This window comes from Scyliorhinus torazame, chromosome 18 (assembly GCF_047496885.1).
Source record: "Scyliorhinus torazame isolate Kashiwa2021f chromosome 18, sScyTor2.1, whole genome shotgun sequence".
NCBI lineage: Eukaryota > Metazoa > Chordata > Chondrichthyes > Carcharhiniformes > Scyliorhinidae > Scyliorhinus > Scyliorhinus torazame.
This window is the reverse complement of record NC_092724.1, coordinates 150,419,317-150,436,393: the sequence shown is the minus strand read 5'-3', so window position 1 is coordinate 150,436,393 and position 17,077 is coordinate 150,419,317. Positions and strand designations below refer to the sequence as shown.

The 17,077-nt window shown below is 46.6% G+C and overlaps 1 protein-coding gene across 3 annotated transcripts in view; it reads right to left on the bottom strand.

The window, feature by feature from the left end:
* tha1 (threonine aldolase 1) overlaps positions 1 to 17,077 on the bottom strand; it is an 89,766-nt gene that overhangs the window by 53,370 nt on the left and 19,319 nt on the right. The window contains exon 1 of one of the 3 annotated variants that reach the window (XM_072483596.1): positions 5,532 to 5,762. The exons of the other annotated variants lie outside the window; for them this stretch is intronic. The gene's annotated coding sequence lies outside the window, so the exon portion shown is untranslated. Of the gene's footprint in view, positions 1 to 5,531; positions 5,763 to 17,077 lie in introns of those variants that run through there. 3 annotated transcript variants of the gene reach the window in all.

Here is a 17,077-nt window from a genome sequence, read left to right as displayed (position 1 = left end):
GGCTGTGTTTTTTGGAGTTTAATGCCCGGTTTCAAAAGAACAAAGAAAAGTACAGCACAGGAACAGGCCCTTCGGCCCTCCAAGCCCGTGCCGACCATGCTGCCCGACTAAACTACAATCTTCTACACTTCCTGGGTCTGTATTCCTCTATTCCCATCCTTTTCATGTATTTGTCAAGATGCCCCTTAAATGTCACTATGGTCCCTGCTTCCACCACCTCCTCCGGTAGCGAGTTCCAGGCACCCACTACCCTCTGTGTAAAAATCTTGCCTCGTACATCTACTCTAAACCTTGCTCCTCACACCTTAAACCTATGCACCCTAGTAATTGAACCCTCTACCCTGGGGAAAAGCCTCTGACTATCCACTCTGTCTATGTCCCTCATAATTTTGTAGACCTCTATCAGGTCGCCCCTCAACCTCCGTCGTTCCAGTGAGAACAAATCAAGTGTATTCAACCGCTCCTCATAGCTAATGCCCTCCATACCAGGCAACATTCTGGTAAATCTCTTCTGCACCCTCTCTAAAGCCTCCACATCCTTCTGGTAGTGTGGCGACCAGAATTGAACACTATACTCCAAGTGTGGCCTAACTAAGGTTCTATACAGCTGCAACATGACTTGCCAATTCTTATACTCAATGCCCCGGCCAATGAAGGCAAACAAAGAATGCCTTCTTGACTACCTTCTCCACCTGTGTTGCCCCTTTCAGTGACCTGTGGACCTGTACACCTAGATCTCTCTGACTTTCAATACTCTTGAGGGTTCTACCATTCACTGTATATTCCCTACCTGCATTAGAACTTCCAAAATGCATTACCTCACATTTGTCCGGATTAAACTCCATCTGCCATCTCTCCGCCCAAGTCTCCAAACGATCTAAATCCTGCTGTATCCTCTGACAGTCCGCAACGCTATCCACAATTCCACCAACCTTTATGTCGTCTGCAAACTTACTAATCAGGTTTCAGGAGCAGTTTTTGAATAAGCTGGTGCAGGAAGGTATAAGGAAGGTGGGGAATGTCTTAAGACCCAGAAGAAGGAGGCGAGCAAAAGTTCGCCGGCGAGTTTTTTCAAAATTCGCTCTTGTGATGTGAGCATCGCTGCCTGGGCCAGCCTGTGTTGCCCTTTTTTGACCACACGGCGAGCTGGGGTTGCGCTGAGATGGTGGTGGGTAGCGTGTTGCGGGATGGTGTCAAGAAAACTTGCATCGAAGACTGTCTGGAAGGATGAGAGCATGCCGGACGATCTCAGAGACGCCTTAAATTGTGACCCTCTTCAAAAAAGGAGACGAGGCCGACTGCGGAAATTACCGAGGGATTTCCCTACTCTCTGCTATGGGAAAGGCCATTGCGAGAATACTCCTCAACTGCCTCCTCCCAGCTTCTGAACAGCTCCTCCCCGAGTCTTAGTGAGGCTTCCGCCATCAAGAGGCTCAATGGACATGATCTTCAGAGCACGACAAATCCAGGAAAATTGCAGGGATCAGCTTCAACTTCTGTACATGGCCTTCTTCGATCTTGCAAAAGCCTTCGACTCTGTCAACGGTGAGGGATTGTGGGACATCATCTTCAAATTCGTCTGCCCACAGAAATCCGTCACCATTCTCCACGATGACGTGCAAGCCGTGATCCTCACCAACGGAACCACAGAACCAATACGTGTGCAAACTGGGCTCAAACAGGGCTGCGTCATCGCACTAACACTTGTCTCCACCTTCCTCACAGCAACACTCCATTCCGTCAGCCTGAAGCTCGCCGCTGGAGTGGAAGCAATCTACCGGAGAAGCTGGAAACTGTTCAATCTCCAATGCCTCTGGGTCAGAACCAAGACCTCTGTCAGCGAGCTGCAGTTCGCAGACGACGCCTGTGTGTGTGTGAAGCCGAGCTACAAACCATCGTCGATGCATTCACCGAGGCGTATGAGAGAATGGGCCTCGGATTAAACATTCGGAAAACAAAGGTTCTCTACCAGCCTGCTCATGTCACACAAATCTGCCCCCTGACCATCAAGATACACGGTGAGCCTTTGGACAATAGGGATCATTTCCCATATCTCGGGAGCCTCCTCTCGGTGCAAGCAGACATTGACAATGAAATCCAGCATCGACTCCAATGCGCCAGTGGAGTCTTCGGACGCCTGAATGTTCGAAGACCGAGTCCTCAAATCCAGCGCCAAGGTCATGGTCTACAGAGCAGCCGTGGTCCCCGCACTCCTCATACATCTGAAACATGGGCAATGTGCAGAAGACACCTCAAATCCCTGGAGAGATATCACCAACGTTGCCTCCGCAAAATCCGACAAATCCACTGGCACGATAGGCGTACCAACGGGAGTGCCCTCTCCCAGGCCAATATCCCCAGTATCGAGGCACTGGTCGCGTTCGACCAGCTGCGATGGGCGGGCACATTGTCTGCACGCCCGACACAAAACTCCCAAAACAAGGGCTCTACTCCGAGCTCCGCAATGGCAAGCGATCATGAGGAGGGCAGAGGAAACGCTACAAGAACATTCTGAGAGCCTCCTTAAATAAATGCAATATGCCCATCCACACATGGGAATCGCTTGCCTTAGAAACGCACAAATTGGAGAAGAATCCACAAAGGCACCAATCACCTCGAGCATGCGAAGGCCAAGTGTAAACAGCGGTATCCAGAGCATTCCACCCAATCACCTCATCAAGCAGCACCTGCCAAAACCTGCGGCAGAGTCTGCGGAACCAGTATTGGACTATTCAACCACCGCAGAACCCACCTCCCCAGAGGGGAAACAAGTCATCCTCGACCCTGAGGGACTGCCCAAGAGAGAGGGGGGTGGATAGTATGCGTGTAGCAGTGTATGATGGTGAGGGAGGAGTCCATGAAACAGGGAGAGAAGTATTTAGAATGACACTGAATATCATGGAGTTTTAACAAAGCTTCAAGAAGACCACCATCATACCGGTGCCAAAGAAGAACCAGGCAACGTGCCTCAATGACTACTGTCTGGTGGCCCCGATTTCAGTTGTAATGAAGTGCTTCGAGAGGTTGGTCATGAAGCGCATCACCTCCATACTCCCAGAACACCTTAATCCACTGCAGGGCAGCACGGTAGCATTGTGGATAGCACAATTGCTTCACAGCTCCAGGGTCCCAGGTTGGATTCTGGCTTGGGTCACTGTCTGCGGAGTCTGCACATCCTCCCCGTGTGTGTGTGTGGGTTTCCTCACAGTCCAAAGATGTGCAAGTTAGGTGGATTGGCCATGATAAATTGCCCTTAGTGTCCAAAATTGCCCTTAGTGTTGGGTGAGGTTACTGGGTTATGGGGATAGGGTGGAGGTGTTGACCTTGGGTAGGGTGCTCTTTCCAAGAGCTGGTGCAGACTCGATGGGCCGAATGGCCTCCTTCTGTAAATTCTATGAATTTGCAGACCGCCGCAACCGGTCCACAGCAGAAGCCATCTCCCTGGCCCTACACTCATTCCCAGAGCATCTCGACAACAAGTACTCCTACATCAGACTCCTATTTATTGACTACAGCTCCGCCTTCAACACCATAATCCCAGCCAAGTTTATATCAAAGCTAGGACTTGGCTCCTCACTCTGCAACTGGATCCTCGACTTTCTGACCCACAGACCACAATCAGTAAGAATAAACAACACCTCCTCCACAATAGTCCTCACTACAGGGGCCCCCCAATACTGCGCACTTAGCCGCCTACTATACTCCCTACACAGGGGACTGCGTGGCAAAATTTGGTTCCAACTCCATCTCCAAGTTTGCTGACGATACGACCATAGTGGGCCGGATCTCGAATAACAATGAGTCAGTATACAGGAGGGAGATAGAGAACCTAGTGAAGTGGTGTAGCGACAACAATCTATCCCTCAGTGCCAGCAAAACTAAAGAGCTGGTGATTGACTTCAGGAAGCAAAGTACTGTACACACCCCTGTCAGCATCAACGGGGCCGAGGTGGAGATGGTTAGCAGTTTCAAATTCCTAGGGGTACACATCTCCAAAAATCTGCCCTGGTCCACCCACGTCGACGCTACCACCAAGAAAGCACAACAGCGCCTATACTTCCTCGGGAAACTAAGGAAATTCGGCATGTCCACATTAATTCTGACCAATCTTTACAGATGCAGCACAGCAAGCATCCTATCTGGCTGCATCACAGCCTGGTATGGCATCTGCTCGGCTCAAGACCGCAAGAAACTTCAGAGAGTCGTGAACACAGCCCAGTCCATCACACAAACCTGTCTCCCATCCATAGGCTCTATCTGCACCTCCCGCTGCCTGGGGAAAGCGGGCAGCATAATCAAAGACCCCTCCCACCCGGCTTGCTCACTCTTCCAACTTCTTCCATCGGGCAGGAGATACAGAAGTCTGAGAACACGCACGAACAGACTCAAAAACAGCTTCTTCCTCGCTGTTACCAGACTCCTAAACGACCTCTTATGGACTGACCTCATTAAAACTACACCCCTGTTTGCTTCACCCGATGCTGGTGTTTATGTAGTTACATTGTGGACCTTGTGTTGCCCTATTATGTATTTTATTTTATTTCCTTTTCTTTTCATGCACTTAATGATCTGTTGAGCTGCTCGAAGAAAAATACTTTTCACTGTACCTCGGGACACGTGACAAATCACTACTGGACAGAACCCGAACACCACTGGACAGGACCAGACAAAAATGGGAGGACGACCTGGGGACAAAGGTAGAATGTGGACTCTGGAGCGAAGCACGGAGCAGGGTGAACTCCACCTCCTCCTGCGCAAGGCTAAGCCTAATGCAGCTCACAGTGGTGCACAGAGCGCACCTGACCAGAGCCCGAATGAGCAGGTTCTTCCCGGAGGTGGAGGACAAATGTGAGTGGTGCCAGAGGGGCCCGGCCAACCACACCCACATGTTTTGGGCTTGCCCCAAGCTTGCTGGGTTCTGGATAGCCTTCTCCGAGGCAATATCCAAGGTTGTGGGGGTGAGGGTGAAGCCATGCTGAATTGTGGCAATCTTCGGGGTTTCGGAGCAGCCAGAGTTACACATGGGGAAGGGGGCTAATGCCCTCGCTTTCGCTTCCCTAATCGCACGCCAGAGAATCTCGGAATTTCTCCACCTGGAGAAGATTAAGTACGCCATCCGAGGGTCAGAGGAAGGCCTGTTCCAAAACCTGTTCGAGGCCAGAAACGAGGAATAAGCCAGGATGAAGAACCAAAGGACTGCGCAACCCGGGGGGTGGGGAAATGGGGAAACCACAAAAGAAGAGAACGGGTGCTGAAACCAATGGGGGTGTGGGGGTGGGGCGGAAGGGGGGAATATCATAGACCGATCCAGAGGGCAGCAAAACGTGCGTACAGTTAGTCAAATGAAGGACAATACAAACCTCTCTGTAAAATAAAGCAAACTAGTGCGGGCAAGAAAAATGTAATGTATATAAGCAACAACTGTTTATAAATATGAGAAAAGCCAATAAAAAGATTTTAAAAAAACAAAAAACAAAATCAAATCAAATCAAAGGGTCCACACCCGAACATTCAGTCAGCGATTCTCTTACCTGCTGAGTATTGCCAGATACTTCTGGTTTTGTAGTTGGGTTGGGTTTGACTCTGGCTATGACCTTTTGATTGCTTTCACTGCCCTCAGACAAACTACCAAAAAGGTTCTGGCAAATTACAAATTGATTTCCCACACTTCTTGGGCGTCATTCTCCGCCGGCGGGAGTCTCCGTTTTGCCGGCGCCCGGGGGTTTCCCGACGGCGTGGGGCTGCCCCACAATGGGAAACCCCATTGACCGGCCGGTGTTACGGAGACTCCCGCCGGCCGGTCGACGCAGAAATGTGGCGGGGCGGGTAGGAGAATTTCGCCCCAGATGTTCGATTAACCATTGTAAAGTTGAATCATGTCCGCAATCTTTTACTCCTTGCACAAGAGGATTACGTGAGCCACTCCCATGGCCTCAGGGCAGTTGCTGTATTTACACATATATGTTAACTGATTACACCTATTCTCTTACTCAATCCTTGGATTCTGAAGTGCATTGCGATCGCTCTAGCTATTTAAGTACACTCCTTGTACTGTCTTCATAGACCTGTCATTTTCCCCCCTTCTAATAATTATCCAATTCTCTTTTGAATTTTATAACTTAAAAGTTTTAACTGACGCCCATCCAAAGCGTGGGAACCTTATTAAATGCCTTCTGAAAGTCAAGATAGGAACAGGAGACCATTTATCCTCTCGAACATGTTCCACCATTCAATTAGACAGTGATTGATATGTATCAACTCCATTGATTCACATCCTGTGATACCAAACAGAAATATACCAATTTCAGTCCGGAAAATGTAATTAACCCAGAATTTAAATCTTTTTCAGATTTCTACTAGACTTTGTGTGAGAAAGGGTTTCCTGATTCCACTCCTAGAAACTTGGATAAGGAAGTCTTTACACGTTCGCCAAGTCAATTACATATCTGATGAAACGTGGATGGCACAATCGAAATTCCTGCAGAAAGCAACTTGTCATATCAGAACCCTTTCGGCCTCCGTCACCTTCATCCTAATCAATTACCAGTTATGTTGCAAGGATATACCCAATCCCATGGAATTTTATTTTTTACGAGTGATCACTTTGGGGAATTTTATGGCATGCCTTCTGGAAGTACATGCAGGTAACATTTCCCTATCCACCATGCAGGTGATCTCCTCCGTGATTCAGGCTGTAATGATCAACGCCAGTAACTTTTCTCGCCACATCCCGGCGCCTGTTCGGGTAAGCTGGTATGGGAATTGAACCCGCGTTGCTGGTCTTGTTCTGCATTATAAACCAGCTGATTAGCCCGCTGAGCTAAACCAGCCCACAGCACTGCTGCCTCATGGCGCCGAGGTCCCAGGTTTGATCCTGGCTCTGGGTCACTGTCGGTGTGGAGTTTGCACATTCTCCCTGTGTTTGCGTGGGTTTCGCCCCCACTACCCAAAGATGTGATGGCCCCTTAATTGGGGGATGTTTAACATCTTCAGAGAGAACGGAGGTGACAGCAGTTCTGAACATCAGAAAAGTTCCTTTTATTTAGGCTTCAGTCATTTTAAAGCCATTTTTCAGTTTCTCAATAATGGTGTGGATTCTCCGTGCCGGAGGCTATGTTCCCCCACCAGAACTGAACGGGTGCAATTCACGTTTCACCCAGAGGCTCTCTGAGCCTACACAGGATACAGTGAGCAGTCAGCAGTGTGAGCAACCAGGAACCTATAAGCTGCAGCAAAGAGGTGGGTTTCAATGATACACTGCAGCATGACAGTCAGAGCCAGGCCATCCCAAGGGGGCAGGCCCCCAGGTCCCCCTCTCCCCCCCGAGTGCATGGACTTGGCGCCACATCGTTCACCACTAATCCCTGTGATAAAGACAGACACCCCCCTAGCAAGTCCAAAATGTTTTGAGAGTTTTCTTACCTTCTTCACCCCCGTCCGGGCCCCGTTCCTAAATATTTGCAGCAATTTACGCCCGCGTGACTCGCGCCTACAGCACTGCGGAGGGTTGGAGCATTCAGTGTCCAATGTGTTAATCGCAGTCAAATCCATGCAAATGATGGATTTGCATGGCACTGCAGCCAGTGCGGGACCCGAGTATCGCACCTGATTCGGCGCCGGGCGCAATTCTCGATTTTTGCTCCACACGACATTCTCCGCCCGATCGCGATTTCCGCTGCCTATGTCAGGCAGCAGAGAAACCAGCCCACTGTAGAGACTTCATGAAAATATAAAGTGAAGTTTTAGCCCCCTAACACTGGAGAAATTTGGAAAATCTAGACTGATACACCTTTGAGGTGGCTAACCATCAGTTCCTGCAGAGTTGCTATTCTTAGGTTTCCTTGTTCCTGGTATTTTGTCCAAACTGCCAACAAGATTATTTTCTTTATTCTTTCATGTGATGTGGGCATCCCTGGCAGGGCCTGCATTTGTTAACCGTCCCTAAGCGCCTTTGATTTGAGTGGTTTGCTAGGCCATTTCAGGAGACGCAGAATGCAAATAGATCAGGGCTCGGAGGAACCTCTCCTGGTGTATTCATTTCACAAGTGACGAAATTCGAAGCTTTACTCATCTACTTCCAGCAAGTTTGCACAAGTGTGTAATACTTAGTGGGAAGGAAGGTTCACATCTCTTTCCCAAATGTCAAGAGAAACAGGATTTCTTCTTCCTGGAAGGTCATGCATGTCTTCTGTCCTTTAATGAATCACTATATCAGAAGGGTGATTAATTCTACTTGCATTCTCTGTGTCCGCTCAATGCAAACTATTGCTGAGCAGATGTTATCTATTTTCAATATTCTGCAGCCGGTTTAAAAGATTTACTGTGGTGTGATGTGACTTGCCATTTTGCTCAAGGCAATTGGGCTCAGATAACATCTGCAGCAATGGGAAGGTGGGGATTTCTCCAACGTTGACCAAGGCCCGCCTTGGGCATCATCAACAGGAGAAACAACTGAAACTGCAATATCACAACTGAAAAAAACCAACCTTTCAGGTTAAAACTTGAGAAACATTCTGGTAATTCCACGGGCTTCCACTTCATCTGGAGACATGCTGACGTTATGTATGGATCCTAATGAGAGGCCACTGACCCGAAATGAAATGCCTCTCTCTCTCTCTCGCTTTCCACAGACGCGGTCTAACCTGCTGAACATTTCCAGCATTATCTGTTCTCATTGTCAATTTCTGGCATCTGCAGTATTTTGTTTCTGTGCATCTTTCAATCTACACCACCACAACAGGCAAGCGGGTCCAGCGGAGATTCACACGGATGATCCCAGGAATGGTAGGCCGAACATACGATGAACGTCTGAGGATCCTGGGGTTATATTCATTGGAGTTTAGGAGGTTGAGGGGAGATCTAATAGAAACTTACAAGATAATGAATGGCTTAGATAGGGTGGACATAGGGAAGTTGTTTCCATTAGCAGGGGAGACTAGGACCCGGGGGCACAGCCTTAGAATAAAAGGGAGTCATTTTAGAACAGAGATGAGGAGAAATTTCTTCAGCCAGAGAGTGGTGGGTCTGTGGAATTCATTGCCACAGAGGGCGGTGGAGGCCGGGACGCTGAGTGTCTTTAAGACAGAAGTTGATAAATTCTTGATTTCTCGAGGAATTAAGGGCTATGGAGAGAGAGCGGGTAAATGGAGTTGAAATCAGCCATGATTGAATGGTGGAGTGGACTCGATGGGCCGAATGGCCTTACTTCCACTCCTATGTCTTATGTCTTACGGTCTTAAAGTGTGGAGGGGAGGTTGACTGTTTATCAGATGACACCTGCTACAAGCCTATCAAGGTCCTGGACTGCAACAGAAAATAAAATACCCTTGCCTATTAGGAACGATATTTACCACCTTAGAGGGTTATTGGAAGTCAACCCCCTGGGCGGCACGGTGGCGCAGTGGTTAGCACTGCTGCCTACGGCGCTGAAGACCCGGGTTCGATCACGGCCCCGGGTCACTGTCCGTGTGAAGGTTGCACATTCTTCCCGTGTCTGCGTGGGTTTCACCCCCACAACCCAAAAGATGTGCAGATTAGGTGGATTGGCCACGCTAAATTGCCACTTAATTGGAAAAGAAAATAATTGGGTACTCTAAATTAGAAGGACACAGAAGTCACCCCTTAACTTGCTCTAGTTACAAAAGTGACGGTGCAACCTTGAGTAGCTCTGGCTGTTGTCAATATTCCATACCCTGTTGAGCTGGGGAATAACTGACTAATCTTACTTTAAATCACACGCTGCTGGAGATAGCAGTTGCGAAAGCATCAGGGGTTTGCCATACAGTAATTTCGTAAGAACGTTCAGGATATGCAAGACAGTATGTTGCAAAACACAATGTGGCTCCTCCTCTGTCAAGGGGCCCACTCATTTCAACATATTCGTTCTAAAACAGGAGCTTAAGAGGCAGTTGTTAAAAATCAGGAAATAACATTGACTAAAATACAGAATTGTAAAATATGCTTTTAAAGGTGGCAGCGCTCCCAGCGTCAGAATCGGGAAAATGATTTATTTGTTTCAATACAGGCCATGACAGGATATCTGTTGAATGACCGAGGCTACAACAACAACTTGTATTTACACACTTGTGTCCCAAGACACTTCATAAGAGTGTTAGCAAATAAAATTTTAATACTGAGCCACATAGGGAAATATTTGCACAGATGACCTAAAGTTCGGTCAAAAAAGGTAGGTGTTAAGGATCATTTTAAAGGGAGAGAGGAAGATAGAGCGGAAGGTAATCAGAGAATTTAGGGCTTACAGAGATGAAAACAAGGTTGGCAATTGATAAGGGACTAAAAGACAGGGTTGGGCAAGAGGCCAGGATTAAATAAACAGCCAAGTTTTGGAGGGTCGTAAGGCATGTGACCTCACTTGCCTAGAATGTTTAGCAGAACAACTGATGCCTAATGTCTTAATTGGGAAAACAAAGTGATAGATATGAGCAAAAGGCGGTGTCTAAATACCGAACCTTTTTCAGGTATTCACTGACTAACAATGGCAGCTATATTTGCTTTTGTAATCCTTTATATTCCTGCTATCAGATAATTGGGCTCATATAAAAACTTCAGTCAGCTGGATTTACTCATTAGAACAATCCCTTAAACCATGGTTTAAGAATCATAAAATCCCTACAGTGGAGAAGGAAACCATTTGGCCCATCAAGACTGTACCAACCCTCCGAAAGGGCCTTCTACCTAGGCCCACTCCCTTGCCCTATTCCCGTAACCCTACCTAACCTGCACATCATTGGACATTAAGGGGCACGTTAGCATGCCCAATCCACCTAACATGCACGTCTTTGGGCGGAAACCAGAGCACCCGGAGGAAACCCACGCAGACACGGGGAGAACGTGCAAACTCCACACAGACAGTGACCCAAGGTCAGAATTGAACCCGGATCCCTGGTGCTCTGAGACTGCAGTGCTTCACTGTGCCGCCCTAATACATTTTGCATCAAACTTATTTGCAACAGGCCTTATTAGAACCACTCACCCCTCCTGACTTGGAAATATAGCACTGTTCCTTCACTGTCGCTGGGGCAACATCCTGGAACTCCCTCCCTAACAGCACAGTGGGTGTACCTACACCTCAAGGACTGCAGAGGTTCAAGAAGGCAACTCACCACCTTCTGAAGGGCAACTAGGGATGGGCAATAAATGCTGACCTAACCAGAGACGCCCACGTCCTGTAAATGAATTAAAAAATTAAAATAATAGGCTTGTTGCCCTGGGACATTCGGTCAGTAGGTCACTGGCACAGTTCAAATCAATGTGGAATATTGAAGTTTACTCACACTGCTGTGCTTAGAAGTCAAGACAGTCAAGTCATCGACAAAACTACACCACAAAGATTCCACACGGACTGGTAATGTCTGACCCCTCAGTAACCCTTCGCAATATGGTTTACACTCGCTCAAAAAGGTGAGGTTTTTCTAAAGTTGCCTTGTAAGCACAATTGAAACCATGTTCAATTTCTCGGTTTACATAGTAATCTTCCAGCCCATTTCCTTCGTAATTATCCACTCAGCAGTGACTTTGGTGACTTCTTCACATCAAATCGACCAGAAAAGTAACATACTGGAAATCTAAAATGAAAATAGAAAGTGCTGGAAAAACACAGGTCAGGCAGCATCTGTGGAGAGAAGCAGAGTTAACGTTTGAAGTCTGTATGAGTCTTCTTCAGTCAAACGGACTTTCAATGTTAACTGTTTCACTCTCCACAGATGCTGCCAGACCTGGGTTATCCCAACACTTTGTTTTTATATTATATGGAAAATAACAGATTGTACTAATTTGGGCAAGAGGGGAGAAATGAAAATCAGCCACAAGATTTAGTACTTTCCAATTCTGATATGGTACAAATCCAATTTATTAAATTCTGCAAACTCTTCAAACTTTGCAATATTAATGTCCAGAAACAGTAGAAACACTGAAGGAGGAATAAGAATGGATCAGTTTCCATTGACCCATCAGACAAAACCACTGAACATTCAACCCTAAAATTACACGGGCATTTTGAAATAAAGGAATCGTTCACTCTCAAATAATTATTTTTGGGTTCTTCGGTGTGTGAAGCATGCATTTATAGGTGTAATATGAGAAAATGATCGACTAACGTTTGAAGACAGTCACCAAAGTTACTGTTTGCGATCTGAAAATCAACTCCCGTGCCCTAAAAAAGTGATGTTCAGATCATTCCTGGTTGACACTTGGATTTTACGAATGACTTTCACGTATTGTACTGAAAATATCGAGGGGGATAATGCAGAGGGACAATGCAGTCATGAGAATGTGATAATAGTATGTAATTATGCACACTGTTAGTACACGCAATGCAAGTAAACTTCTAGATTCACATGCAAATCCTCAAAATTGGGCTCTTAGCCAATCGCTCCATTTCAACAAGGTTTGTTTCCCCAGTTAGGTGAACTCACTGCTAGGTCACCGAGATTGAGGTGGTAAGTAGTCAGTTACAAGCTGCCAAAAAAAACTTGATGCAAGATCCCATATCTGCAGAGCTGGTGACAACAGCAGAAAAAAGGAAGGCTGACTGGAAATGATGGGATGTTTCATGCAAGCTGACGCAAACTTGTCAGGGCCTGTATGAATCAGCCTGATGATCACTGAAAGGTGAACAGGCTTTACCTGGAGCATTTCTACACAATAGAGTGGGAATCATTGGGTCACCATTACTGCACAGCAGTAATAAATACTTTGCTTACTGTTGCATCTTGCACCCAACGCAGCAAAACTATTTGGTTTTGGCCTTTTCCTCAAAAGGAAAAAAGTTCCAGACTCCTACTACCCTTACTGAATGCTTCCTGACTTCACCCTGAATGACTAGCTCTAATTCTGAAATCATGCCTCCTCGTTCTGGGCTCCCCCTTCCAGAGTTCCTAAGGTCAATCACATTAAGCTTTCCCGGATCTCACTCCTCAACGAAAGCCTCAGGCTGCTTTAGGACAACAGTCTAGCGCCCAGCTGTTTTTTCCTCTGAGTGGAGGCAATCTGGAGCAAGGGAACATTGCCAGAAAAGCAGAGCTAGGCCATTCAGAAATGAAATCAAGGAGCGCCAGAAAAGCAGAGCTAGGCCATTCAGAAATGAAATCAAGAAGCACCAGTTTCACTGGAAATTCACTGGTAATGGAAATTTGGAATACTCTCCTCCAAAAGGCTGTGGATGCTGGAACAATTGGCCCACATGCAATTGATTTTTATTAAGTAAAGGGTATGGAGCAAAGGTGGGAAACTGGAGTGGAGGTGTGGATAAATCATCCAACTGAATGGTGGAGGTGGAATGGGTCTCAAGGGACTGGATCGTCTATACCTGGTTACTAATGTTATTATGGTACTTATAATTTCCGTAGCTCTGTCCAATGACAAAAAGCTGGTCAACTCGTCAAAGCAGTGAATAGTTGATCTGTACAGTGCAAAAGAGTTCTTCAAAGGACTCCTGGTCTGTGGTGAGTGATCTCACTGCAACTGGGCTTGGGAAATGCATCGGCTGTAGCCCTGTGAATAAATGATCCAGAATTTAAATTGCCAAAAATATATCACAGACCCCCAAAACGGGAATCTACAAGTGTGTTGCCAAGTTAAGGTGCTGTTACCAGTGAAGTATATGTCTCTTATTATACAAGGGACCTCAAGACTATTTCCTGTACAGCACTATGTGATGGTGCAAAGGCCAGAGGACGTTACTGTGTCAAAGTAGGGTGAACATATGCCGAGGTAAAAGAGTCTGATGTTGCCTCACAAACCACTGGTTGGTAGTTCTGACATCAAGAAGAGTTTCTGCAGACGAGCAAACCTGCAGATTGCACCCAGCTCCCCTACTCAATATTGTAATTGCTCTCCCCCCGTGACACCGGCAGCCCCAGCCCAGTGCAGGAGGAACAAAGACAAAGCTGAACCTGTGATCATACATTACTCGCCACAATGGAGACACCATCGAGGTTTAACATCCAGCACGACATGAAAACAAGTAGATACTCACTTAAAAAGTAGGAAGCAGAGCAGCCAAATAGTGTGCAGCGAGGTCCCACAAACAGCAATGAGATAAATGATCAGCTATTGTATTTAGCGGAATTGTTTGAGGAATAGTGTTCCTAGACACCTGGATGACTACTTTGATCTTCTTTCAACAGCACCTTGGGCATTTACATCCTCCTGATAGGGCAGATAGATTCCTGCTTTAACATTTCATCTGAAAGACGGCACCTCCGATGGGGCCACAGTCCTTCTGTACTGCCTCAATGAGTGTAGATTTTATCACACCAAAGTCTTTTGTGCAACATCCATACTTTTGAATGCACTGGTCCTAAAACAGTGCAATGTTACAGATTTAACTGCTGACACCGAGTTGTAGGATGGTTTGCCCACAACCTATCCCCACTTACGATCTCTCCTGAAGGCTCCAATTGCTGCATGTATAGATTTTGCTCTGCTACCTTACCTAAGCAGCTATTATTTGTGTTTTCATTAACGGTGAGTATTTCTGATGACACCAGCTTGCATTTAAAAAGAGCCTTTTAAGGAAAAGAAACCATCCGAAGAAGCTTCGCAGGAGCACCATAAAACAATCATGACATAGAGCTACACAAGGCGATACGAGGTCACATGACCAAAAGATTGGTCAAAATAGATACATTTTAAGGAATGTCTTAAAGGAGGAGAGAAGTTCGGAGGACATTCCTATTCCAGAGCTTAGGACCTAAGCAACTGAATGCATGGCCAGCCAACAGTGAAGTGATTACAATTGGGGAAGTTCGGGAGGCCAAAATTCGAGAAGCGCAGATATCTTGGAGGATTGTAGGACTGTAAGAGAGATTAAAAAACAGAGGGAGAGTTGAGGGACGAACTTGGGGAAAATCACATCCTCACCTTTAAAAAAAATTTATAGTACTCAATTAATTTTTTTCCAATTAAGGGGCAATTTATTGTGGCCAATCTACCTACCCTGCACATCTTTGGGTTGTGGCGGGTGAGACCCACACAGACACAGGGAGAATGTGCAAACTCCACATGGACAGTGACCCGGGGCCGGGATTGAACCCGGGTCGCGGGCGCCATGAGGCAGCAGTGCTAACCACTGCGCCACCGTGCCGCCCTGCAACTGATGTTCTGATAGCAATTATCACATTCCTGGTTAGGACAACCGATGGAGCAGAGAATTTTTCAAAATGGTCCAAATCTGCAAAGTCACAGCCTCAACCAGCTGGCCAGTTTCTTGTCATCTGGCAGTGCTGCGAGTTTACCAGATGTAATCAAAGGTCTCAGACATCATTAGGATTGCTGTCCTGTCATTCTCTCTCCCCCCCCCCCCCTCCCCGTGAGAACGGGACTTCAAAGTGCCAAATTATAGCTGAGCCACTCGTTGGGAATGTATTTCAGCCCACAATAAATACTCATCATTTTCTTTTGACAATTAAAAAAAATCATTACTCACTCAACTAATGAGTCATTAGCAGCACCAAGGATAAAAAGTTTCTGGTTTCTTTGCACACTTTCTTTAACTCTGCGTCAAAGACCGTGGATCCAGAATTCAGTTGGGAGAGTGAAGTTGTCCAGCTGTGCACTGTTGCACAGCCCCATCACTTGGGGATCTCCACAGGAGGTAAATGATAAAAGATAAACACTCGCCGTCCTCTCCCAACTCTCCCTTTCCAATTGACTGAAACGAGAGGTATGAATTCATCCCCTGGAGGAACCCACAAGCATCAGTAAGGGAGCCGTGCAAGTTGGCATTTCATTCAAGAAGTCAACGCGCTTTCTAACTTTTGGATTATTGTTTTTTTTTAAATATATGTTGTGATATTTGTGAAAGATTTCTGACAGTATTATTGTAGAAGTATTGCTGGACAAGTATATTACATCAACATTTGGGGCAACACAGTGGTTAGCACTGCTGCCTCAGTGCAGGGACCTGGGTTTGATTCCGACCTTGGATGACTGCGTGGAGTTTGCATGTTCTCCCCGTGTGTGCGTGGGTTTCCTCCCGGATGCTCCAATTTCCTCTCAAAGTCCAAAGATGTGCAGGTTAGGTGGATTGGTCATGCTAAATTGCTCCTTATGGGGACAGAGAGGGGGGAGTGGGCTAGGGAGACTGCTCTTTCAGAGGGTTGATGCAGACTCGATGGGCCAAATGGGCTCCTTCTGCATTGCAGGGATTCTATGGTTCAATGGTTCTAACTCTGCCTGATGTTCCAATGGATAAAATACATTTTAATGTGGTGCTGAGGTATTAGGACCAGAAAGGTCCCAGGTTCAAGCCATGGTCTATGGTGATTTAGTCAATCGTCAACAACACACTGGTGAAGGTGATGGCGGAGAGTGGGAGTGTGTGGGTGAGAATGGGATCAGACTGGCAGGTGATATATCCCATGGCCAAATAATCAACTACTATTTGCAGTCAATGCTTAGTCATGAAGAAGGACACGAGAGACACTTACAAAAGTTACTAGAAGGTCGCTGAGCCGAGCATGGTGCACTTGACCCGCTTCGCCCGACGCAATCTGGATCACGTCCTGCAGATCAGCATATTTAAATGAGTCTTTACACTCATTTAAATATGCACAGCCCATTCGAGACTGGAATCTTCTGGCTCCAGGTATTCACCGTCCCCATTGGCCAAGCCGGAGGCCTGCATGAATTAAAACTGATCTCCAAAACTGGAAACCAGACATGAAAGAAACAGAAAAAATAAGCAGGAGGAGGCCATTCAGCCCTTCGAGCCTACTCCACCATTCATTATGATCATAGCTGATCGTCAAGTTCAATACCCTGATACCCGCCTTCTCCCAATATCCCTTGATCCCTTTAGACGCAAGAGCTATATCTAATTCCTTCTTGAAATTATACAATGTTTTGTCCTCAACTACTTTCTGTGGTAGAGAATTTCACAGATTCACCACTCTCTGGGTGAAGAAATTTTTCCTCATCTCAGTCCTAAAAGGTTTACCTCTTTACCCCAAACTACGACCCCTAGTTCTGGACTCCCCACCATCGGGAACATTCTTTCTGAATCTCCCCTGTCTAATCCTGATGGCCAAGCCGGGGGGCTCAGAGGCCATTGAGG